This window comes from Aegilops tauschii, chromosome 5 (assembly GCF_002575655.3).
Source record: "Aegilops tauschii subsp. strangulata cultivar AL8/78 chromosome 5, Aet v6.0, whole genome shotgun sequence".
Lineage (NCBI taxonomy): Eukaryota > Viridiplantae > Streptophyta > Magnoliopsida > Poales > Poaceae > Aegilops > Aegilops tauschii.
The window spans coordinates 84694490-84721773 of record NC_053039.3 but is presented as its reverse complement, the minus strand read 5'-3'; positions in this window follow the sequence as shown (position 1 = coordinate 84721773).

Below are 27284 nucleotides of genomic sequence, written 5' to 3'. Positions count from 1 at the left end.
CAAGAATTTACCGCACTCAGCTCGGTGGATGCATATATCCGAGCCGCTCGATACAAACTTGCCAGGGCCACTCAGTTGTTCTCAAAGGATATACAGGTAAAAGTTTATGAAATTTTTATAGTCGTATGCCAGTAGCCCCCGAGACTTTAAGTAGTGAGGCAAACTGATTTAAGGATCGATATGACCTGCAGGTTCTCAAAGAGAAGAACACTGCACTATCCCAGGAGCTGAAATCAGACGCAGCTAAATGCCGTCACCGCCGAACTGGCGGAAATGAAAAAGGCCGCAACGAGCGCGTTCAGGAAAAAAACACGAGGAGGAAAAAGATAAACAATCCAAAGAAATAGAGAGCTTAAAGGCTCAGTTATCGGCCGCGCAGAAAGAAAATGAGAAGCTAAAGGGCGGCATGTTTGGTATGTCTTCCTTTCTTAAAAAAAACCACCCTAAGGGCTCATGTTTAGTCCATAATTCAGAACTTCATGACTCTGTTGCTGCAGGTCTGTTAACTGGTCGGCCGGAGGAAGAAGTTTCCGGATTTCAAGGCGACGTGCTGAAGGAACTGTCCGTGGTACATGCTCGGGCCTGGAAAGCCATGAGGAGCATGGTCAAGGCATTATGGCCATCTGATACACCTCCGGAAAGTATGGATGGCTTGGCAAACCTGTTTAGAGGTGCCCGGCGCCGGTTTGAGCTATGGAAGACATCGCCTGCTGTGAAGGCGGACGAGAAGCCTGGGCCATGGTGAAAACACGCTTCACCAAGCTAGATCCAAATCATATGGCCCGAGTGGGACCACAGGGACCAGACGGGAAAGAAATTCCTTTGAATTTGGTGTATGACCAAGTAATGATAGTTGCGAAGCATTCGCAGGAAGATTGTAAGTTAGACAGTCTTATAGATGGAATAGATAAGGAATAGGTATTTGATTCAATGTATTAATGTACTTTATGATCAACCCGTATCTTTATCCGAACGTGTGGAAAGTTTGTCATCGTAGGCTTTCGGCTTTAACCTCCAAACCAAAATGGTGGAGTGTTTTCGGATACTATTTGGAATGAAAAGAAGCATTCACAGTGTCCGAAAACCAGGCAACTCAGTCATTGTGCTCTAACAGACAAATTTTTTAGTTCGGGAGGTATGTTATATTACGTATGTAAGAGACATCTTCCAAGGAGAATAGTTCCGTCAAGGGTTCCTTTCCTTGGGTCGGCATGCTATAATTGTGCGTGCCTGGGCTTTGGTCTGTATGACGGAAAAACTGTCCCGCAGTGTTAGAGTGATTACAATAATGTAACAATCTGCCATTTGGTTGCAGACCAATTATTCTCTTAAGAACGCTAGCTTTTGACTTCACCCATCTGAGGTACTTGTCCGTATGACCTGGTTGTAACAATCGCAGAGGTGCTCCCTTTACGCCCTAGCTGAACAATCGGGAACTTAGGGCATAAACACAGGAGCAAGGCAACCCAGCTTGGCAAAAACTTAAGTCATAGAGGTGCATATAATGGCAAAAAGGGTGTATATAAACAAACAAAACATGTATTGTGAGCTCCAGGCTCGGAATAATAATAAGCTTCGGTTAAAAGAAGCCCCCAGTCATGGTGGGGTGTATACATTTTAGGATGTGTGCCCTTCAAGTGTTCGGCTTATCCGAACACATCTTGGAAATCATATAAAAATGAGAAAACAAAAAATGAAATGAAGAGGAGAAAAAAGGAATGAAAAAGAAGTATGGCCGAACTTATGCGTAGAATCTTCGGAGCCGAGCAGTGTTCCATGGATTCGGCTCTAGGCGATTATCCGATGCATTACGAAGGCGATAGGCTCCTCCTATGAGAACTTCATCTATAATGAAGGGACCCTCCCATTTTGGTTTGAGTTTGGCCTTCTTCTTCTCTGGGAGGTGTAAAACGAGTTCACCGACATTATAAGTCTGGGCCCGCACTTCTCTGCTTTGGTATCTCCGAGCCTGTTGTTGATAGAATGCCGAACGGGCTGTTGCAATATCGCGCTCCTCCTCCAGGACGTCCAGGTCGTCCTGCCGATCGAGCTTGGCTTCTCTCTCTTCATACATGCGCACTCGAGGTGAGTCATGAATAATGTCGCAGGGCAAGACAGCCTCTGCACCATACACAATGAAAAAGGGTGTGTATCTGGTCATGCGATTGGGCGTGGTCCGCAGTCCCCAGAGTACGGAATCAAGTTCCTCGACCCAGTGTTTATCTGACTCCCGTAGGGAACACACTAGTCTGGGTTTGATGCCACTCATTATCAGGCCATTAGCCCGTTCGACCTAACCGTTTGTTTGAGGGTGATATACGAGGCGTAATCGAGCATAATGCCCAGTTTAGCACACCAACTTTTCACCTCATCGGCTATGAAGTTAGAGCCATTGTCAGCAATGATGCTGTGCGGGACACCATAATGGTGTACCACACTGGATATAAAGTCGATCCCCGGCCCAGCTTCAGCCGTTTTTACTGGTTTGGCCTCTATCCACTTAGTGAATTTAACCACCATAACCAGCAAATATTTCTTCTTGTGGCTGTCCCCTTTAAGGGGTCCGACCATATCTAGCCCCCAGACCGCAAAAGGCCAAGTAATGGGGATTTTTCTTAGGGCAGTGGGCGGCATATGACTTTGATTGGCAAAAAGCTGACATCCTACACAGCGATGTACAAGGGACTATGCATCTGCTCGGGCCATTGGCCAAAAGAAACCTGTACGGAAGGCCTTGCTTACAAGAGCCCGAGCTGCGGCTTGATGGCCACCGAGACCAGCATGTATTTCGGCCAAGAGCTGTCGTCCCTCCTCTTCGGAGATACATCTTTGAAGAACTCCAGTAGTACTTTTCTTGTAGACTTCGCCTTCGTGAACTTTGTAGGCTTTAGAGCGTCGAACTATGCGACGGGCCTCATTCTGGTCATCAGGGAGCTCCTGCCTATTAAGGTAGGCCGGGAAAGGTTCGGTCCATGGAGCAATGACAACCATGATTACATGGGCGGAAGGTGTCATTTCGGTGCCCGAGCCACCGATGATATCAGAATTGTGTTCGGTATCTGGGGGTATGATCGGCACTGGACTAGTATTTCCGCTCTCATCCTGCCATACCACGGATGGCTTGAAGAGCCTTTCCACAAAGGTGTTAGGCGGGACGGGGTCGCGTTTAGCGCCCATTCGAGCAAGGATGTCCGCTACCTGATTACTATCTCGAGCAACGTGATGGAACTCGAGCCCCTCAAACCGAGCTGATATTTTGAGTACGACGTTTCTGTATGCCGCCATCTTTGGATCTTTTGCATCGAATTCTCCATTTATTTGGGATATTGCGAGTTTCGAATCCCCACGCACCTCTAGGCGTTGTATTCCCATAGAAACAACCATTCGGTGACCATCCGGTACTGCCTCATATTCGGCCGCATTGTTGGAGTCCGTATACATGATTTGTAATACGTAGCAGTCTGTGTCCCCTGTAGGGGATGTTAAGATGACATCGTCCCCCAATCTGGCTAACATTTTAGAGCCGTTGAAGTACATTACCTAGTTGGAGTATGTGTTGTACTCTTTAGGGAGTTCGGCTTCCGTCCATTCGGTGACAAAGTCGATCACCACTTGGGATTTAATAGCTCGGCGTGGCTTGTATGTTATTTCAAATGGTAAGAGCTCGATGGCCCATTTGGCTATGCGGCCGGTGGCGTCCCGATTATTTATGATGTCATTGAGTGGTACTTCAGATGCCACCATGATCGGACACTCTTGAAAGTAGTGCCGCAGCTTCCGGGATGCCATGAAGACAGCATACGCTATCTTTTGATAGTGTGGGTATCGAGATTTGCATGGTGTAAGGACCGCCGATACGTAGTACACTGGTTTCTGGAGTGGGAATTTGTGTCCCTCTTCCTCTCGCTCGACGATGAGTACGGCGCTCACCACTTGGTGAGTCGCAGATATGTAGAGAACATAGGTTCGCCAACACTTGGTGCGGCAAGGATTGGGTTGCTTGCTAACAAAGTTTTCATTTCTTCCAATCCGACTGTAGCTGCATCCGTCCATTCAATGTGGTCAGTGCGTCAGAGCAGTAGATAAAGTGGCAGCGCCTTTTCTCCTAATCTGGAGATAAAGCGGCTCAAAGCTGCCACACACCCAACTAGTTTTTGGACCTGCTTTAGGTCTGTTGGCGTTGCCAATTGTGACAGGGCTCGGATTTTGGCTGGGTTCGCTTTGATTCCTCTATTGGAAACAATGAACCCGAGTAGTTTTCCGACTGGAACGCCGAAAACACATTTTTCCGGATTGAGCCGTATGTCATATGTTCGGAGGTTGTCGAATGTGAGGCGGAGATCGTCCACCAATGTTTTGACATGTTTAGTCTTGATGACTACATCATCTACGTATGCCTCCACTATCTTGCCAATTTGCTTTTCCAGACATGTTTGAATCATGCGTTGGTAAGTGGCGACAGCGTTTTTGAGTCCGAAAGGCATAGTGTTGAAGCAGAAAGGCCCATACGGGGTAATGCATGCTGTTGCGGCCTGGTCGAACTCCTTCATCTTAATTTGATGGTATCCAGAGTATGCGTCGAGGAAACACAGTGAGTCGTGTCCTGCGGCCGCGTCAATGATTTGGTCAATGCGGGGCAGCGGGAAGGGGTCCTTAGGGCAAGCCTTATTGAGGTCTTTGAAATCGACACAAAGGCGCCAGGATTTATCCATCTTCGGCACCATGATCAGGTTCGCTAGCCAATCCTGGTGTTTGATCTCTCTGATGAACCTAACTTCAAGTAGTTTGGCTAGCTCCTCCCCCATAGCTTGTCATTTGGGTTCGGAAAATCACCGCAACGTTTGCTTGACGGGTTTGAACCCCTTTATTATGTTGAGGCTATGCTCGGCTAGTCTGTGTGGGATTCCTGGCAGATCCGAAGGATGCCAGGCAAAGATGTCCCAATTTTCGCGCAGGAACGCTCGTAAGGCGGCGTCGACCGTCGGATCCAGTTGTGCTCCAATGGAGTCTGTCTTGTTAGGATCCGTCGGGTGCACTTGAATTTTGACTATTTCGTCTGCTGGCTTGAAAGAAGTGGACTTGGGCCTCTTGTCGAGGATTACATCGTCTTTGTCCACTGTGGAATGCAGAGTGGTTAGCTCCTCGGCCACGAGGGGCCTCTGATAGTGCCTTGAGGGCGAAGGATGCAGTTTTGTTTTTGGCGCGGAGTGCTATATCCGGATCACTGGTGATAGTGATAACTCCGTTGGGCCCTGGCATTTTGAGCTTCGTGTACCGGTAATGGGGTATGGCTTGAAAGCGTGTGAAGGCATCTCGCCCCAACAGGGCATGATATTCGCTATTGAAAGGTACCACGTGGAAGAGAAACTCTTTGGACCTATAGTTCTCCGGCGTGCTGAATACTACATCAAGTTTAATTTTCCCTACGCATCGTGCTTCTCGGCTGGGGATAATGCCTCGAAAGGTGGCACTGCTTTGCTCGATGCGACTCTTGTTTGCATTTTATTGAGCGTGTCTTCGTAGATGAGGTTTGGTCCGCTGCCGCCGTCCATGAGCACTTTTGTGAGTCGAAAGCCATCCACAATTGGGTTTAAGACCAAGGCGGCTGGTGCTCGGACTGATCGGGCCCTTGGTTCGTCGGCGGCGGTAAAAGTTATTGCCGTATCGTTCCAAGGATTTATTGCGGCTACTTGGTTAACTTCGGCAAGGTCGCAGAGCACCCTTTTGTGCCGATTATTTGAAGAAAAGGTCTCGAAGACCGTAAAGACATTGAGATCATCATCCTCCGAAGAGTGCTTCTCTGGGGTAGTGTTGGTGAGGATGGCCTCGCCGCTCTTAGCCACCTGCCGGAGTACCCAACATGCCCGAAGGCTATGCATTGGTTCGGTATTCGGCATCGTGTGTATATGACAGGGCTTGTCAAGCAATTCGTCAAGGACAGTTCTATGTCCCATGAAGGGCTTGATTTTCTTGTCAATGGGCTGATGATCGGGTGCCCCGTAAGAGCGCACCCTTTTTGCCCACCCGGTGGGCTACTTAAAGGCAGGAGGTTCCCACCGGGCTGTATGGGCTTTCCAGGCGCTTTCCATTGCGCAGTACTTTTGTACTATGTGTGCCAAATCTACAAAGTGCAGTATGCGGCGGCAGTTGAGGGCTTTGAGGATTCCCTCGTCCGTACAGTTGCGGCAAAAAACTGAAACCGCGTCGTCGTCGCAGCACTCTTTAATCTTGTTTTTAACCAGGAGGAACCTGGCCCAGAAGTGATGGACAATTTCCTGAGGTTGCTGTCGTACATACATTAGGTCACATACGTCTGGAGGACCTGAATTGCTTGGGGAGTATTGCTTGTGGTGGGTGGGCGGGCTGAAATCCGAACCCTGACCTACTATTGGATCCGGAGTTTGAAAAATCTCTGAGGTCACCAGTTCAGGATCAGTAAGGTTCTGAAGACTTCCAGACATAATGTCCGATCCTGTGTTCGGAGGACATGAGGTATCTTCTCGAGGATGGGTATCTGGCTCGCAGGGCTCGGAAATCCGAACATAGCTGGTGCTTAATTTAGGGGGAGAGGCGTTCTCAGCTCGTTCCTTAATGACCCCTACCAGGTGGGTGACTGCTGGGGACTTGATTTCCCTCTGATCGGGTTTAAGCCCATCTGATCATAGTCTGTTGCAACCCCCAGGGCGGCGATGCGACCAGGTAGCTCGTTCAAGGACGAGACATCTTTGATACGTCTCCAACGTATCTATAATTTTTGATTGTTCCATGCTATTATATTATCCATCTTGGATGTTTTATATGCATTTATATGCTGTTTTATATGATTTTTGGGACTAACCTATTAACCTAGAGTCCAGTGCCAGTTTCTGTTTTTCCTTGTTTTTGAGTTTTACAGAAAAGGAATACCAAACGGAGTCCAATTGACGTGCCAATTTTTGATGATTTGTTTGGACCAAAAGAAGCCCCCGGAGTAAAAGAGTTGGGCCAGAAGAGTCCCGAGCCATCCACGAGGGTGGAGGGCGTGCCCTACCCCCTGGGTGCGCCCCCTATCTCGTGGACGACTCGGAGATCCCCCTGACATGAGACCGACGCCAAACATTCCTATAAATACAGAAACCCCCAGAAAGAAACGTTGATCGGGAGTTCCACCGCTGCAAGCCTCTGTAGCCATGAAAAACCAATCGGGACCCTGTTCCGGCACCCTGTCGGAGGGGGGATCCATCACCGATGGCCAGCTTCATCATCCCAGCGCTCTCCATGATGAGGAGGGACTAGTTCACTCTCGGGGCTAAGGGTATGTACCAGTAGCTATGTGTTTGATCTCTCTCTCTCTCTCATGTTCTTGATTTGGCACGATCTTAATGTATCGCGAGCTTTGCTATTATAGTTGGATCTTATGATGTTTCTCCCCCTCTACTCTCTTGTAATGGATTGAGTTTTCCCTTTGAAGTTATCTTATCGGATTGAGTCTTTAAGGATTTGAGAACACTTGATGTATGTCTTGCATGTGCTTATCTGTGGTGACAATGGGATATTCACATGATCTACTTGATGTATGTTTTGGTGGTCAACTTGCGGGTTTAGTGACCTTGTGAACTTATGCATAGGGGTTGGCACACATTTTCATCTTGACTCTCCAGTAGAAACTTTGGGGCACTCTTTGAAGTTCCTTGTGTTGGCTGAATAGATGAATCTGAGATTGTGTGATGCATATCATATAATCATACCCGCGGATACTTGTGGTGACATTGGAGTATCTAGGTGACATTAGGGTTTTGGTTGATTTGTATCTTAAGGTGTTATTCTAGTACGAACTCTAGGATAGATCAAACGGAAAGAATAGCTTCGTGTTATTTTACTACGGACTCTTGAAAAGATCGATCAGAAAGAATAACTTTGAGGTGGTTTCGTACCCTACAAGAATCTCTTCGTTTGTTCTCCGCTATTAGTGACTTTGGAGTGACTCTTTGTTGTATGTTGAGGGATATTTATATGATCTAATTATGTTATCCTTGTTGAGAGAACTTGCACTAGTGAAAGTATGAACCCTAGGCCTTGTTTCCTAGCATTGCAATACCGTTTACGCTCACTTTTACCACTTGCTACCTTGCTGTTTTTATATTTTCAGATTACAAAAACCTATACCTACCATTCATATTGCACTTGTATCACCATCTCTTCGCTGAACTAGTGCACCTATACAATTTACCATTGTATTGGGTGTGTTGGGGACACAAGAGACTCTTTGTTATTTGGTTGCAGGGTTGTTTGAGAGAGGCCATCTTCATCCTACGCCTCCCACGAATTGATAAACCTTAGGTCATCCACTTGAGGGAAATTTGCTACTGTCCTACAAACCTCTGCACTTGGAGGCCCAACAACGTCTACAAGAAGAAGGTTGCGTAGTAGACATCAAGCTCTTTTCTGGCGCCGTTGCCGGGGAGGCTAGGTAAGCGGAACTAACACCCCGTCAACTAAGCTCTTTTTTGGCGCCGTTGCCAGGGAGGTTAGTGGTTGAAGGTATATCTTTAGATCTTGCAATCGAATCTTTTTGTTTCTTGCTTTATCACTAGTTTAGTCTAAAAAAGAAAAATAGAAAAAAATGGAATTTAGGGTGCCTCATATGCTTCATCTCTTTAATCTCTTTCGTGAAAATGATGGAAAGGAAAATTGTGCCCAAAGTGTTAGAAGAAGAAGTCTATAGAATGTTTGGAACTAAATATTTGAATGATGAGTATGATTGCAATGTTATTAGTATGAATTCCTTGAATATCCATGATGCTAATGATATGCAAAGCCACAAGCTTGGGGAAGCTATGTTTGATGAAGATGATATTTTTTGTCCCCAAGTTTTGATGAGCAAATTTATTATGATGAAAGCATGCCTCCTATTTATGATGATTATTGTGATGACATGTATGCTATAAACAAAAATGATAACCATGAAACTTGTCATCATGATTTTAATTTTTGAATTGGATTATGCCTCACATGATAGTTATTTTGTTGAGTTTGCTCCCACTACTATTCATGAGAAGAAGTTTGCTTATGTGGAGAGTAATAAAAATTATATGATTATGCATCATGAAAAGAATGCTTTATGTGATGGTTCTATTGTTGAATTTATTCATGATGCTACTGAAAATTATTATGAGGGAGGAATATATGCTTGTAGGAGTTGCAATAATATCAAGTTTCCTCTCTATGTGCTTAAAATGTTGAAGTTATGCTTGGTTTTCCTTCCTATGATAGTTAATTATCGTTCTCATAAATTGTTTGCTCACAAAATCCCTATGCATAGGAAGTGGGTTAGGCTTAAATGTTCTAGTCATATTCTTCATGATGCTCTCTTTATGTTTCAATTCTTATCTTTTATGTGAGCATCATTGAAATCATCATGCCTAGCTAGGGGCGTTAAACGTTAGCGCTTGTCGGGAGGCAACCCAATTTTATTTTTGTTATTTTACTTTTGCTCCTGTTTTGCAATAAATAATATATCTAGCCTCTGGTTAGATGTGGTTTTATGTTTTAATTAGTGTTTGTGCCAAGTAGAACCTTTGGGAAGACTTGGGTGAAAGTTAATGCGATCTTGCTCTAAAAACAGAAACTTTGCGCTCACGAGCTTAGCTGCCATTTTTTACTGGAGAGTGATGTTAGGTTGATTCTTTTTGCAGATGATTAATAGAAAAATTCCTCAGGTCCACCAATTTATATCAGAATTTTTGGAGTTACAGAAGTAGTCGAATGATACAGATTACTACAGACTGTTCTGTTTTTGACAGATTCTGTTTTCTATGTGTTGTTTGCTTATTTTGATGAATCTATGAGTAGTATCGGGGGGTATATCACTAGTAGAAAAAGGTTAAAATGTGAGACACATTAGTCCCAGTTTGCATTTGAGCCAGCACTAATGTGTCCATTAGTGCCGGTTCAAACGGCTAGGCGGGAGGAGATCTTTAGTACCGGATCAGTGCGAATCTTTACTACCGGTTCATGCCACGAACCGGTACTAAAGAGGCAGTGGCCCGGCCAGCACCTTTAGTACCGGTTCGTGGCATGAACCGGTAGTAAAGAGGTTGTGGAAGGCTGTTTTTAGTCCCACCTCGCTCCCCTAGCAAGATTTTTACCACCTTAAATATGTTACTTCTCAAACTATCACAAGCACTTGGTCTTCATTGAACTCTATATGTAGAATTTGTGGTCGCAATATGAGTCTTCACCGGTTTCTAAACCGTTGAGGACTCATATTGACAATTCAGATTGTACACAAAAAGATCATTGATAATCAATGTATTTTTATGTATATTTTTACATGTTTACGCCCTCACTCTCTCCACTCACTCGGTCTCCCCCTCAATCCCCCGCGCCGGTCCTCCCCCGCTGGCCGACCCTCACTCTCTCCACTCACTTCAAAACTGGACGCACTTCATGTACAAACTGGACAATCTCTTTTGGAGTATCAGGGTTTCAGACGAGAACTCATCTGTTACACGGGCACTTCAATGTTTTTAAACTTATTTGAACTCCAGACTATTTTTGCGTTCAGTATGCAGCATTCAAAGCGACGTCATCAATTTCCAACATGTTCTGATATCATTTGTTGTTTTCAGTCATTTACCGATTTGTTTAGAGAGCTAAATGACCGTGAAATTGAGAATCACTACAAAATGAACTCTGAAAATGTTGGAACTTGGCATGGTATCATCATTTCACCCGCATAGCATGCGCAAAAGAGTAGAGAGGGTCACAGCGAAAACTGGACGCACTTCGTGTACAAACTGGACAATCTCTTTCGGAGTATCAGGGTTTCGGAGGAGAACTCATCTGTTACACGGGCACTTCAATGTTTTTTAAACTTATTTGAACTCCAGACTATTTTTGCATTCAGTATGCAGCATTCAAAGCGACGTCATCAATTTCCAACACGTTCTGACATCATTTGCTATTTTTCAGTCATTTGCCGATTTGTTTTGAGAGCTAAATGACCGTGAAATTGAGAATCACTACAAAATGAACTCTGAAAATGTTGGAACTTGGCATGGTATCATCATTTCACCCGCATAGCATGCGCAAAAGAGTAGAGAGGGTCACAGCGAAAACTGGACGCACTTCGTGTACAAACTGGACAATCTCTTTCGGAGTATCAGGGTTTCGGAGGAGAACTCATCTGTTACACGGGCACTTCAATGTTTTTTAAACTTATTTGAACTCCAGACTATTTTTGCGTTCAGTATGCAGCATTCAAAGCGACGTCATCAATTTCCAACACGTTCTGACATCATTTTCTATTTTTCAGTCATTTGTCGATTTGTTTTGAGAGCTAAATGACCGTGAAATTGAGAATCACTACAAAATGAACTCTGAAAATGTTGGAACTTGGCATGGTATCATCATTTCACCCGCATAGCATGCGCAAAAGAGTAGAGAGGGTCATGGCGAAAACTGGATGCACTTCGTGTACAAACTGGACAATCTCTTTCGGAGTATCAGGGTTTCGGACAAGAACTAATCTGTTACACGGGCACTTCAATGTTTTTTAAACTTATTTGAACTCCAGACTATTTTTGCGTTCAGCATGTAGCATTCAAAGCGACGTCATCAATTTCCAACACGTTCTGACATCATTTGCTGTTTTTTAGTCATTTACCGATTTGTTTAGAGAGCTAAATGACCGTGAAATTGAGAATCACTACAAAATGAACTCTGAAAATGTTGGAACTTGGCATGGTATCATCATTTCACCCGCATAGCATGCACAAAAGGGTAGAGAGGGTCACGGCAAAAATTGGACGCACTTCGTGTACAAACTGGACAATCTCTTTCGGAGTATCAGGGTTTCGGACGAGAACTCAACTGTTACACGGGCACTTCAATCTTTTTTAAACTTATTTGAACTCCAGACTATTTTTGCGTTCAGTATGCAGCATTCAAAGCGACGTCATCAATTTCCAACACGTTCTGACATCATTTGCTGATTTTCAATCATTTACCGATTTGTTTAGAGAGCTAAAGCAAAAATATTCACAAAGAAACTAAATATAGCAAAAAAACAACTCCGAAATAAATAGAAGAAAATAAATAAAATAGAAAAGAAAAAACTATATAAAAAATTTACTCAAAAATAAATAGAAGAAAATAAATAATGCAGAAAAGATAAAAGCTATATAAACAATTTTTGGGGCGCTGCCCTATGGGCCTACCAGACCTAGGGTGTGCAAATTCAGGCCCAGAAGGGTCAGCAGGCTCACAGGACAACGCGCCATAGTTCGACCCAGAAGCCTGCTATATAGAGAAGTTCAAAGGATCAGCCGCAGCTGGGTTTATAAACCAGTGCGGCTGCCCTTCGCTCGGCGAGGTGGGACTAAACATTGTGCACCGGGGGTGGCAGCGCACAACCATTAGTACCGGTTGGTGGCTCCAACCGGTACTAATGCGTGGGCCTATGGTACCGGTTGCAGTCATGAACCGGTACTAAATGGGCCGTTTCCCGCCGCTTGACCTGGCAAAAATTGGCCTTTAGTACCGGTTGGTGGCTCCAACCGGTACTAAAGGCCCCTCCTATATATATGGCACTTACGAAAATTTTAGTTTCATCGACCACCACTTCTTCTCCAACTTCTTCGCGCGACATCGCTGCCGGCGCCGCGCCGTCGCCCATCGCGCGCCGCCCTCGCCGCCCCCGCCACGCGCCGTCGCCCCCGCCGCGCGCCGTCGCCGTCCCCGCCGTCGCCCTCGCCACCCGTCGCCGCCGCCCTGTACTACGTCGCCGTCTCGATCGCGCCGTCTCCCCCGGCCCGCCGCCCGTACGGCGCCGCCCCCGCTCGTACACACACACACACACAGACACACACACATACACACATATTTTTTACTTACTTTTTGTGTTCTGTTGTTTAGATTAATGTTAGATGAATTACGTAGATAATAATGTTAGAATGTTAATGTTAGATGAATTAGATGGAAAAGTTGTTAAATATTAATGTCAATTGTTAGATGAATTAGCTAGATATTAATTAGGTATATATATGAGATTTGAACTAGTTGAATTAATATAACTAGTTTATTTTTAGTATGAAAATTAATAGAACTAGTTTATTTTTAGTAAGAAAATTTAGGTATATGAGATTATTTGAACTAGTTGAATTAATATAACTAGTTTATTTTTAGTAAATGCTTAGTTGAATAGAACTGGTTTATTTTTAGTAAGAAAATTTAGGTATATGAGATTTGATGATCTAATTAAAATATTACTATATATAGCTACTTTATATATTTTAGTAAGAAAATTAATAGAACTAGTTTATTTTTAGTAAATTCTTAGTTGAATTAGCTAGTTGAATTAATAGAACTAGTTTATTTTTAGTAAGAAAATTTAGATTTCTGAGATTTGATGATCTAATTAAAATATTACTATATATAGCTACTTTATATATTTTAGTAAGAAAATTAATAGAACTAGTTTATTTTTAGTAAATTCTTATTTGAATTAGCTAGTTGAATTAATAGAACTAGTTTATTTTTAGTAAGAAAATTTAGATATATGAGGTTTGATGATCTAATTAAAATATTACTATATATAACTAGCTACTTTTTTTAGTAAGAAAATTAATAGAACAAGTTTATTATTAGTAAATGCTTAGTTGAATTAGTTGAATTAATAGAACTAGTTGAATTAATAGAAGTAGTTGAATTAGTTGAATTAATAGAGCTAGTAAGTGTTTAATGTTTCACCTATATGAACATAGGAAATGTTGTCTGACGACGAAAAAGATTTCATTATGTGCGAATATTGTGAAGACCAGCACGGCTTGTGCGACAGAAATTTCCTTGTTGATGATAGGCGCTTCACATTAAGCTGGATGAGACCTTCGAAGTGGATACAGTAAGTCACAACGACAAGTCTTTTTTCGTAATTAAGCATGACTTATATATGCTTCATTTGCTTCAACTTATAATTTTAAATTTTCACTATTCTACTAGCGCATCCCCTGCCATGCAAGAATTTTTGTCTTGGATAAGATAGGTTTCAGTTCTATGGAAACTATGGAGGTAAAGAGAGTTTACCTGAAGACCGAGCATGGTTATACTTTCAACGTCAAATTATACAATGCAGACACGTACACCTGTTTTGAATGCAAAACTTGGCAAGCACTATGCAAGGCTTATGCATTTGAGCCTGATATGGTTATCACCTTTGATATTCGTCCGGAAGATGATATTGAAGGTAATAGAGACATTTGGGTCGATGTGCAGACGCCTCCAATTCTACCATTATGTGAGTTTCTCAACCATATTTTTGTCTTTGATATTGTTTATTCAAAAATAGTTGACAACTAATTTCTATTGACAGCTTATTTCCATTCAAGCAAACGTGTCCGGCGCTTGGTAGACAGGACCTACTACTGTCCCGGAGCTGAACTAAACTGCGAGGAGATAAGTCATTATGTTTCATGGCTTGAGGATCTTCATACTGTCAAGACAAATTTTCTTCCTGCACTTAGAAATGTTAGTACTCAAAATGTGCGACCAATAGTGATCGTATTGAACTACGGTCACATATATTTAGGAAAGATGGTAAGATTTTTACTATTATTTGTCCTCAGTGCATATTTTGCATACATTATTTTTTTGCTAATTCATTGCTAACTATATTAATTACTATACGATGTTCTTCAACAGGGACTCCCGATGACAGTTGTGCCTCAGTGGATCGAGACTAAAGGTCACATGTCAATGGTTAGCTTACGGCCAAGATATCCTACATTGCACATGAGTGCATTCAGGATTTCTAAAAGTGATGAATGCTTAATAGTGAAAGATTGGAGCAAAATTGTTAACGATCCCAGAGAAGTACTAGGGGAAGCAATGAGAAGCGCAGCCCACGATTAGGAGATAGGTTCATCTGCATGCTCCAGTATGATGAATCAGGAGAGCTATACATGTTCTATGCTATTTTACCTGAGAGAGAGCAGCAAGAGTGATTTAGCTAGTTCATGCTCTTAGTACTTGTCCTCTCATGTCCGTGTTCTTCGTCCTGAACTTAATCTCAAAGAGTGATTTGCTTTTGTGGTGTTATGAACGCTTATAATATCATGACCATGTTGAACTCGATGATATCTTTGCTTCTGGTACAAGTGAATGTTTCTTCTTTAAGCTAGTGTTGGTGGTGATTAGATAGCGGTAATGACTATGATGATTAAACAGTGGTAATGACGACTATGATGATTTTTAGCTAGCTAGTATACTGTTGTTGATGATATGATGCAAGAGTTTTTATATTAATATGATGATGATGAGTTATTATATCATTTATGAAAGAAACCGCAGATTAGTTTCAGCTGGATGGATCCTAGCTAAGTGATCAAGTATATGCCATATCCATATTATACTTGATCACTTAATTATAGGTGATCAAGTATAATATGGATATGGCATATACTTGATCACTTAGCTAGGATCCACATGCATCCAGTCGAAACTAATCTGCGGTACTTTCACCTAATGATTTAACAACTCATTATAATGTAAAATAATCACTAAATTAAATTGAAAACACAAAATTAAAGGAAAAATAAAAAATAAAACCAAAACACCCCCAAACATTTATTACCGGTTGGTGTTACCAACCGGTACTAATGTCCTACACGCACCCGGGCCTGGCTCGTGCCACGTGGTGGCACTTTAGTGCCGGTTCGTGATGCACCAGTACTAAAGGGGGGGGGCTTTAGTCCCCACTCTTTAGTGCTGGTTGTGGAACCGGCACTAAAGGCCCTTACGAACGGGCGCTAAAGCCCGGTTCTGCACTAGTGATGAACCATAGAGAAGTTGGAATACAGTAGGTTTAACACAAATATAAATAAAGAATGAGTTCATTACAGTACCTTAAAGTGGTGGTTTGTTTTCTTATACTAACGGAGCTCATAAGATTTTCTGTTGAAGTTTTGTGTTGTGAAGTTTTCAAGTTTTTGGGTAAAGATTTGATGGATTTTGGAATAAGGAGTTGCAAGAGCCTAAGCTTGGGGATGCCCAAGGCACCCCAAGGTAAAAGTCAAGGACAACCAAAATCCTATGCTTGGGGACGACCCGGAAGGCATCCCCTCTTTCGTCTTCGTCCATCGGTAACTTTACTTGAGGCTATATTTTTATTCACCACATGATATGTGTTTTTCTTGGAGCGTCTTGTATGATTTGAGTCTTTGCTTTTTAGTTTACCACAATCATCCTTGCTATACACACCTTTTGGGAGAGACACGCATGAATCAGAATTTATTAGAATACCCTATGTGCTTCACTTATATCTTTTGAGCTAGATAATTTTGCTCTAGTGCTTCACTTATATCTTTTTAGAGCACGGTGGTGGTTTTATTTTATATAAATTATTGATCTCTCATGCTTCACCTATATTATTTTGAGAGTCCTTTAGAACATGTAACATCCCAAAATTCTAAATTTTGGAATGTTATATTAAATAGATAGTTATGATTGATTGTTTGATTGATTGTGTGAAATTGAGTGAAATTTGAAACTTTTTGAAAGTTAAATGAGAGGGAATAAAAGGACTTTCCCAAACTTTCATCTTGCATTTATGATCTCCATGAATTCAAATTCTTCTCATCACAAAACCCTGGAGAGAAGACATGACTTCTTCCATTTAAATAAATGAAAAAGGGTTTTTGAAAATATTTGAATTTCATTTGGAAATGTTTCAAATTTAGAAACTTTAAGCAACTCAATGATTTTCATGAGAGAAGATAAAATGACTTCTTCACAACATATGAAATATGAGTTGGAAGTTTAAAAGGATCAAATTAAAAGTCCTTTTAAAATTATTTTCAATTTGGAGTTATTTGGGTTTTATTCAAATTATTTTTCTCCAAAAATAAAATATATGGAAATTAGGGTAAAATGATTCCCTACAATAGAATATTGGAGAAAAATAGATTTGAAATAATTTTGGTATTTTTAAAATGATTTTTATTGGATTGTATTAGAGCTGTAGCACTCTTTGCTTTATTTAAATTTGTGTGGATTTTATTTGACGTTAGAAAAATGTTCATGTTATAGAAAATCTTTTTCTGAAATTTTAGATATATTATATGCCTATAGTTTATTTTATTTTATTTTGTTTTCCTTTATTTTCTGTAAAAAAATGTTTTAAAAAAATTCCCTTCCGCCGAACTAGGCCGACCCAGCTCCTCAGCCAGGCCCAGCCCAGCGCGCAGCTCGTCACCAACCCCGAGCGGAGTCCGCCGCCCGCACGGCTCGCCGGCGACGCCATGCCCGCCCCGGTCTCCTCGCCTGCCCCTCCCGCAAGCCGCCGCCCTCTGGCCTTTATAAGGCGAGGCCCCGCCGCCTCTCCTCCTCGTCAGCCGCCGCCTCGCTTCGCGCCGCCGCTGCACTCGCCTCCCATCGCGCCGCCTCCGCACTTTGCCGCCGCCGCCGCCGCCCGGCGCTGCGCGCCGGAGCCGCCCGCGCCTTGCCCCCGCCGCCGAAGACGAAGCCGCCGCCCGTCGGAGCTCTCCTCCGTGCCGCGCCGCCGCACATCCCGCGCCGGAGCACCGCTGCCGCCGCCCGATCCGCCGCTGCTGCCCGATCCGCACCGCCACCGGTTTTCTTCCCCCGAACTGGTATATGCCGCTAAAAACCCGCCCCAGTTATTTATTCGTTTTTCGGTTTTTATCGTTAGATCGGTTTGTTGCAAAAACGGTTTTGTTTAGGTTTACTTATTTAGAGAACGTTCGCTGGTTAGGTTTAGGAAACGAACGTTCGCTATTTAGTCTTTTTCTTTTATTTTAGTTTTCTGCCAGGGACCTAGTTGTGGTTGTTTTATTTTACAATTTAGTCCATGTACTTCAATCGGCCACTACTTTTTGCTTGTTAGTTGGAATTAGATGAAACCAACGCCTACTTGTTCGTTATGATCTCCTCTATCCAGATAATCAACTTAAACATGTTTTTGAAAGTTTTAAAATTTTGATTTCAAACGGATTTGAATTTGAACTTCGTTTGATCGTAACTTGAGTTTTATAACTCCAATTTAGTTGATTCTTTTTGCAAATTCGAACTCTTGACCTAAAATTTCTGATAAGGCCAAATTCACATAATTTTGGTACTGTTAGAAATTGTTTTCTGTTGCAAGAGTTAATTGCTTGTTTTCGAGGTTTTCCGAGATCTTTTCTTCGATTCTTTTGCATGATTGCTTATGTGTGGTTACTATTGCTTGCTTACGATAGATTTACCGGAGTGTGATGAGTAGAACTATCAAGAGTTTCAAGGGCGAATCATCTTCATCAACAGTACATGCAAGTTCACACTTTGATCATATCCCTTTCATACCCAGTTTTTATGCATTAGTTTCACCCTCAAACATTGCATGAGTAGGATTGATAACATGTGGGTATTGGGAAGTAGTTGATGAGGTAGGAACCTATTGCCCTGCATTCAAACCTTGGGAGTTACTATTACGATATGCTTATATTGCCATGCTATGCGCGTAGACGTGGATTGGGTTTGAGTGTATTCCATGACAGATGTGAGATTGTTTACTTAATGGTTCAACATAAGGTGGCTACTTTAATACACATCTGGGTGGATTGGTTGCGGGCACCTGGGGATATACCTGTGCTGTCCATTTGGTTCGCCACCCATGCTCAAAGGGATCATAAGACTATTCATGCTAGAAACTTCCGTGTGCAGCCACGAGCTATTATGGGCTCTAGCATAGTTGAGTATGTTGCATGACCTCTTCCAGTGGTAGGCTAGCAGATGTAGGGGATGTAGGTTGGTACTGTCTACCCGAGGTTAGAGTTAATGCTTCTGAAAGACTGTGTCTCGGTCATCCATTTCTCAAACACCATGTAGTGCGAGAAATCCAACGGAGGAGATCGAGTCTTGTGGGGAAAAGTGCGCAAACCTCTGCAGAGTGTGCAAACTAATCATGATTAGCCGTGTCCCCGGTTATGGACATCTTGAGTATCTGGTTCTTGAATTATCATATTGATCTCATCACTCTATAATTAATTTGTTGGGTTGTTAATGATTACTTTTAATTGGGATTGAGATGGGGATTTACCATTCTCAATGTTTTTCAACAAATTTGTAGTTAAATAAAAATATATTCCTTTGCAGTAGGGAAAAATTGGCTTTTCGCAAAAAACATTACAACCATAGAGCTTTTTCCACCAGCCAAATATGCATGTAGTGATAGCTATTATTCATCATTATCCTATGGTGTGAATTTGCCAGTACATTCAATGTACTGACCCTTTGTGGCTGCAACGTCTCATGTTGCAGGATCTTATGACGAGTAAGTGATACGTTAGGGTTACAATTTCTACACTCAACTTTGCCATTGGTGTTGATGGGAATCCACAACCTTGTTGTTACTTCCGCTATATGGATTGAGGTAATAGTATTTACGTTACTTTATACATGTGATTTACCTCTGTTATAAATCCTCGAGTACTGTGTGTGTCAGCATAGCGATCCAGGGATGACACTTAAGCACAGAGACTTGACCGTCTGAGGTCGGGTCGCTACAAGATGGTATCAGAGCACATGTTGACTGTAGGACGTGACCCTAGAAACCGACAAGCCCATAGGAAAGATTTGTTTTTCTACAACTTTCTTTTCAAAAAAGATCTTTTACCTCTCTTCTTTTTTCAGCTTTATCAAATGTTCCCTTTTAGTTAGAGTATACCCCTTTCCCCTTTTTACCACACGAAGATTCGACTGATGAGACCACTCCAAGAAGTACAAGATATCGGACAACTAAGACCACTATGGAATAAAGACGATTTTAGTGGGCATTAGAATAATGGAAAATACAACGGTTGAAGACTCCGAAGACTAGGAGAATTCGAAGGCTATGAAGAATTCCCAGATTGGTATGACCTAGGAAGGCTACCCTTATGGAACTTGTTAGACTATTGAAGCCGTCAATACCTAAGATCAAGGTGTATCAGAGAAAGACCGGAACATGGAGCATTAGAACTCAAAGTTTTTGTCAAGAAAACCCTAAGACAGGAGATATCAATTATGGAATGAAAGCTCATGGCAGTAACATGGGCATAGACACAGCTAACCATGGTGTTATTGCCCGCTTATGCTATAGTCACCGTGCGGAGTTAAGCATGCAGATGCATGGAAGGATTTGATGGCAGAAGGCTGATGGAGCATCTATCAGCAAAGGATGCAGTTTTAACCTTAGCTGGTGTATCGTCAGGGTCCGGAGTATTACATCAGGAAGTTTAAGATGAACCTTCAGGAAGCTATATTTGATAAGGAAGCATTCCGTGGGGAACTTAGGACCCAGAAGCTGCAAGCAGCCAAGCTAGAGGAGCAAAACCTCAAGATACCAGAGATTCGTCAGGAACTGAAGGACAGTAGGACCAGGGTTCATGCCAAGGATGTTGAAACCCAGAAGTTTGGAACACAACTCTTAACGGACATCATGAGAGACTTCGCGTCAACAGAGATGATCTGGCAAAAAGGACTTGATAAGGACAAGCACGATCGGAAGAAGCCATCGGAGACATGAACAAGACTTGAAAGAGTTTGGTGACTTTGAAGATTAATTGACCTTTAGAAGCCCAAACCCCTGTTATATACCTATGTAAGATGCGACGTTTGTGAGCTGTCATTTGTTTGTTGTTTTTCCGACAGCCACAAAATAAAATCTGCCTTTTCAAAACTTTTGTTTGTATTGTGTGCATCCCTCTCGATCTCTCTTATCTCACCCCAAAACCCTTGGATCCCAAAAGATGACGAATGGATATGGACGAGTATTTCCGAGATTCATGACACAACCATAGGTAGCACACTGGATACGAAACATGGAAGATCGCATGAAGGAGCACGGTGTTGAAGGAGAGTATATGGTTCCATACACCCTACAAAAGATCACACAAGGTGCTGCAAAATGGCGAGAGATACATCAAGCCATACAAGGATGGAATGGAACCAATGCTTGGGATGAATTTAAGACCATTCTAGTGAGGTCCCGTCTTACCCGAAAGCCATGTGAACCTAAAGAGAAGAAGCCTTGTGCATGTAAGATTTGTGGAGAAATGGGACACACCCATAAAGAACACAAGGATGAATGCCCTAATTGTGAAGGAAGTCACCCAACTGAAGAATGCCCGACTAGGTAGATCACTTGTTTCTTGTGTGAAGGGACTACCCACTACCCGTCTCAGTGTCACATTTACCCCATGGTACAAAGAACCATCTAGCAGAAGAAAGAAGCAATGAAAGGAGCCCTTATGGGAATTTTAGAAGAACCTATGATGAAGGAAGAGGTGGAGGACACACCCGAAGAAGACCCAGTTAAAACCTGCACCAAGTCTTGCTATTCGTGTGGAGAAGAAGGACACTTTTCCCAGAATTGTCTGAAGGGAGATCTAGTAGTATTCCCGACAGTGGAAGTAGAGTATGACCCACAGGAAATAGAAGCCCTGATTGGCACGGAAAAGTCCAGGAAGAGAAATAGATTGGATTCCAGGAACAACTCAATTTCGTAGAGAAGGACCTGAGTCATATCACCTATTACAGGTGCAAGGAATTAGGTCATTACGCCAATAAATGTCGAAAGAAGAATTACGCCGATAAATGTCGAAAGAAGAAATACGCCGATAAAGGTTGAAAGAAGAAGCCAAGAGCCCAAAGGGTGGACACCATCCCCAAGAAGCCTAAAGACTTATCGAAAGTTATTTGTTTACGCTGCAGGGAAACATGACACTATGCTAATAAATGTCCCGACAAGATGAAAGCTGGAGCTAAGTAGTTGAGAATTTAATATTGGTAATAAGCGTAGTAGGAAGCATTTTTTGGGGGATATGGAGTGAGTTATGGAATGGAAGTTTGAGATACTGTAATGAATTCATGAAATCAATAAAGTTCTTGTGTCATGATTTCATCCGCTGAATATTTATGAGTTGTTACTCTATGAAGAATGAGTTTGACCATTTTCGAGGATATGAGAAATATGGTCTATGGATGAGTTTGTGCATTTTTAGGGTGGTAGTAACTATGAGGACCCTTGACCCCTAGAAAAGTAATGATATTCCACGGAGTGGATTTCAGACAAAATAAGTAGGAGTTTTGTCTCGATATGTGGGATATCCCAAGAGTATGAAGGGAGGAAGTACTATTGGATATAAAGGAGGTATGATGTTGGTAATAAGGAGCAATTGTAACTCTTTGACGAGTTGGAGTAAACCATGTTTGAGTTTGGTACCAATAGAAGGAAGAGAGACCGTATAATTGGATGGATTTAAGAATGCTAGGAAGCTGGATGTTGGATTATTAGTTGCCCCGATGATGAGTTCAAGGTTTACAAGTGATGAGATGGGCCATAACCCACAGGCCCCAGGACCTGCCAAGAAGCAAGCACACTCTTGCTGAAGGAAAAACCCTGGAAGAAGATACGACCTTATCGATAGATGATTTTATAGGAGTTTACGCAAAACCTGAGAGTTGTGAAGGAACGATAGATGTTTGTCTGGCTGGCAGAATCAATGGATTTATCCGAACCCAGTTCGTCGACAAGAGAAATTCTGCAATGCTTGTGAGGATGACCGAGTGTTAGAATGCGAGATTCGCTAAACCATATACAAGGTAATGATTTGGGTGCGGGATGGATTGATCACCATACCGACTTACTCTTATTATTCGCCTTGCTATATGGGATGGTAAATCTGAGTGACTTACCTATAGTAGAGGGACGACGATCAAAACCTTGTTTAAACCTTAGAATGGTATGCCAAATTTTCCCCTTGTACAAGGCAGTTGTTGCCAATCGTAGGATATACGGTGAGGTTCAGCCCAGATCCATTTCCTGCAGGAGAAACCATAAATGGTTGACCACCATGAGATATCGATAGTTGTTTAGTATTGACGCCAGACCCGACAGCTAAGAAGACCCAGTCTCGGAATAACCTTACCAAGATGAAAGGACAGAAGGAATTGAGGAAAAGGTTATGCCACTACCGGAAGAGCCCAGAGAAGGAATTTTCCCAAGAATCTGAGAAGATCGACACTGTCAACAATAAGGATAGAGTATATGAGTTTTGATGGAACCGTAACCATGCTTCTAAGGGTGGTAGCACCCCAGACCCCTGTGATTATCGATGGATTTTGAGAAGACCCCAAACCTAACCTAGTTCTTTCTAGCCTCTCCGAATCTCGAGGACGAGATTCATTTTTAAGGGTGGTAGGTTTGTAACATCCCAAAATTCTAAATTTTGGAATGTTATATTAAATAGATAGTTATGATTGATTGTTTGATTGATTGTGTGAAATTGAGTGAAATTTGAAACTTTTTGAAAGTTAAATGAGAGGGAATAAAAGGACTTTCCCAAACTTTCATCTTGCATTTATGATCTCCATGAATTCAAATTCTTTTCATCACAAAACCCTGGAGAGAAGATGACATGACTTCTTCCATTTAAATAAATGAAAAAGGGTTTTTGAAAATATTTGAATTTCATTTGGAAATGTTTCAAATTCAGAAACTTTAAGCAACTCAATGATTTTCATGAGAGAAGATAAAATGACTTCTTCACAACATATGAAATATGACTTGGAAGTTTAAAAGGATCAAATTAAAAGTCCTTTCGAAATTATTTTCAATTTGGAGTTATTTGGGTTTTATTCAAATTATTTTTCTCCAAAAATAAAATATATGGAAATTAGGGCAAAATGATTCCCTACAATAGAATATTGGAGAAAAATAGATTTGAAATAATTTTGGTATTTTTAAAATGATTTTATTCGAGCTGTAGCACTCTTTGCTTTATTTAATTTTGTGTGGATTTTATTTGACGTTAGAAAAATGTTCGTGTTATAGGAAATCTTTTTCTGAAAATTTTGATATATTATATGCCTATAGTTATTTTATTTTATTTGGTTTTCCTTTATTTTCTGTAAAAAAATAAAATAAAATGTTTTAAGAACAAATTCCCTTCCGCCGAACTGGGCCGGCCCAGCTCCTCAGCCAGGCCCAGCCCAGCACGCAGCTCGTCCCCGACCCCGAGCGGAGTCCGCCGCCCGCACGGTTCGCCGGCGACGCCGTGTCCGTCCCGGTCTCCTCGCCTGCCCCTCCCGCAAGCTGCCCCTTCTGGCCTTTATAAGGCGAGGCCCCGCCGCCTCTCCTCCTCGTCAGCCGCCACCTCGCCTCCTCGCTTCGCGCCGCCGCTGCACTCGCCTCCCGTCACACCGCCGCCGCACTTTGCCGCCGCCGCCGCCCTGCGCTGCGCGCCGGGACCGCCCGCGCCTTGCCCCTGCCGCCGAGGACGAAGCCGCCGCCCATCGGAGCTCGCCTCCGTGCCGCACTTCCCGCGCCGGAGCACCGCCGCCGCTGCCGCCCGATCCGCACCGCCACCGGTTTTCTTCCCCTGAACCGGTATAAGCCGCTAAAAACCCGTCCCGGTTATTTATTTGTTTTTCGGTTTTTATCGTTAGATCGGTTTGTTTTAAAAACGGTTTTGTTTAGGTTTACTTATTTAGAGAACGTTCGCTGGTTAGGTTTAGGAAACGAACGTTCGCTATTTAGTCTTTTTCTTTTATTTTAGTTTTCTGGCAGGGACCTAGTTGTGGTTGTTTTATTTTACAATTTAGTCCATGTACTTCAATCGGCCACTACTTTTTGCTCCTTAGTCGGAATTAGATGAAACCAACGCCTACTTCTTCGTTATGATCTCCTCTATCCAGATAATCAACTTAAACATGTTTTTGAAAGTTTTAAAATTTTGATTTCAAACAAATTTGAATTTCAACTTCGTTTGATCGTAACTTGAGTTTTATAACTCCGATTTAGTTGATTCTTTTTGCAAATTAGAACTCTTGACCTAAACTTTCTGATAAGGCCAAATTCACATAACTTTGGTACTGTTAGAAATTGTTTTCTGTTGCAAGAGTTAATTGCTTGTTTTCGAGGTTTTCCGAGATCTTTTCTTCGATTCTTTTGCATGATTGCTTATGTGTGGTTACTATTGCTTGCTTCCGATAGATTGACCGGAGTGTGACAAGTAGAACTATCAAGAGTTATGAGTGCGAATCATCTTCATCAACAGTACATGCAAGTTCACACTTTGATCATATCCCTTTCGTACCCAGTTTTTATGCATTAGTTTCACCCTCAAACATTGCATGAGTAGGATTGATAACATGTGGGTATTGGGAAGTAGTTGATGAGGTAGGAACCTATTGCCCTGCATTCAAACCTTGGGAGTTACTATTACGTTAAGCTTATATTGCCATGCTATGCGCATAGACGTGGATTGGGTTTGAGTGTATTCCATGACAGATGTGAGATTGTTTACTTAATGGTTCAACTTAAGGTGGCTACTTTAATACACATCTGGGTGGATTGGTTGCGGGAACCTGGGGATATACCAGTGCTGTCCATTTGGTTCGCCACCCAGGCTCAAAGGGATCATAAGATTATTCATGCTAGAAACTTCCGTGTGCAGCCACAAGCTATTATGGGCTCTAGCATAGTTGAGTATGTTGCATGACCTCTTCCAGTGGTAGGCTAGCAGATGTAGGGGATGTAGGTTGGTACTGTCCACCCGGGGTTAGAGTTAATGCTTCTGAAAGACTGTGTCTCGGTCATCCGTTTCTCAAACACCATGTAGTGCGAGAAATCCAACGGAGGAGATCGAGTCTTGTGGGGAAAAGTGCGCAAACCTCTACAGAGTGTACAAACTAATCATGATTAGCCGTGTCCCCGGTTATGGACATCTTGAGTACCTGGTTCTTGAATTATCATATTGATCTGATCACTCTATAATTAATTTGTTGGGTTGTTAATGATTACTTTTAATTGGGATTGTGATGGGGATTTACCATTCTCAAAGTTTTTCAACAAATTTGTAGTTAAATAAAAATATATTCCTTTATAGTAGGGAAAAATTGGTTTTTTGCAAAAAACATTACAACCATAGAGCTTTTTCCACCAGCCAAATATGCATGTAGTGATAGCTATTATTCATCATTATCCTATGGTGTGAATTTGCCAGTACATTCAATGTACTGACCCTTTGTGGCTGCAACGTCTCATGTTGCAGGATCTTACGACGAGTAAGTGATACGTTAGGGTTACAATTTCTACACTCAACTTTGCCATTGGTGTTGATGGGAATCCAAACCTTGTTGTTACTTCTGCTATATGGATTGAGGTAATAGTATTTACGTTACTTTATACATGTGATTTACCTCTGTTATAAATCCTCGAGTACTGTGTGTGTCAGCATACCGATCCAGGGATGACACTTAAGCACAGAGACTTGACCGTCTGAGGTCGGGTCGCTACAGAACAACATGGTAATTTTCTTTGGTTATGAATTTAGTCCTAATATGATGGTTATCCAAGTGGGATATAATAAAAACTTTCATATAAAGTGCATTGAATACTATGAGAAGTTTGATTCCTTATGATTGTTTTGAGATATGAAGATGGTGATATTATAGTCATGCTAGTGAGTAGTTGGTGAATTTGAGAAATACTTGTGTTGAGGTTTGTGAGTCCCGTAGCATGCATGTATGGTGAACCGTTATAAGTTGGAGCATGAGATTTTTTTTATTGTCTTCCTTATGAGTGGCAGTTGGGGACGAGCGATGGTCTTTTCCTACCAATCTATCCCCCTAGGAGCATGAGCGTAGTACTTTGTTTCAATGACTAATAGATTTTGTAATAAGTATGTGAGTTCTTTATGACTAATGTTGAGTCCATGGATTATACGCACTCTCACCCTTCCACCATTGCTAGCCTCTCTTGTGTCGTGCAACTTTCGCCGGTACCATACACCCACCATATACCTTCCTCAAAACAGCCACCATACCTACCTATTATGGCATTTCCATAGCCATTCCGAGATATATTGCCATGCAACTTCCACCGTTCCGTTTATTATGACACGCTTCATTATTGTCATATTGCTTTGCATGATCATGTAGTTGACATCGTATTTGTGGCAAAGCCATCATTCATAATTCTTTCATACATGTCACTCTTGATTCATTGCACATCCCGGTACACCGCCGGAGGCATTCATATAGATTCATATTTTGTTTTAGTATCGAGTTGTAATTCTTGAGTTGTAAGTAAATAAAAGTGTGATGATCTTCATTATTAGAGCATTGTCCCATGCGAGGAAATAAAAAAAGGGGGGGGGGCAAAGAAGCCAATCGAAAAAAGGATAGGCCAAAGAAGCCAAACAAAAAAAAGAGAAAAAGAGAGAAGGGACAATGCTACTATCCTTTTACCACACTTGTGCTTCAAA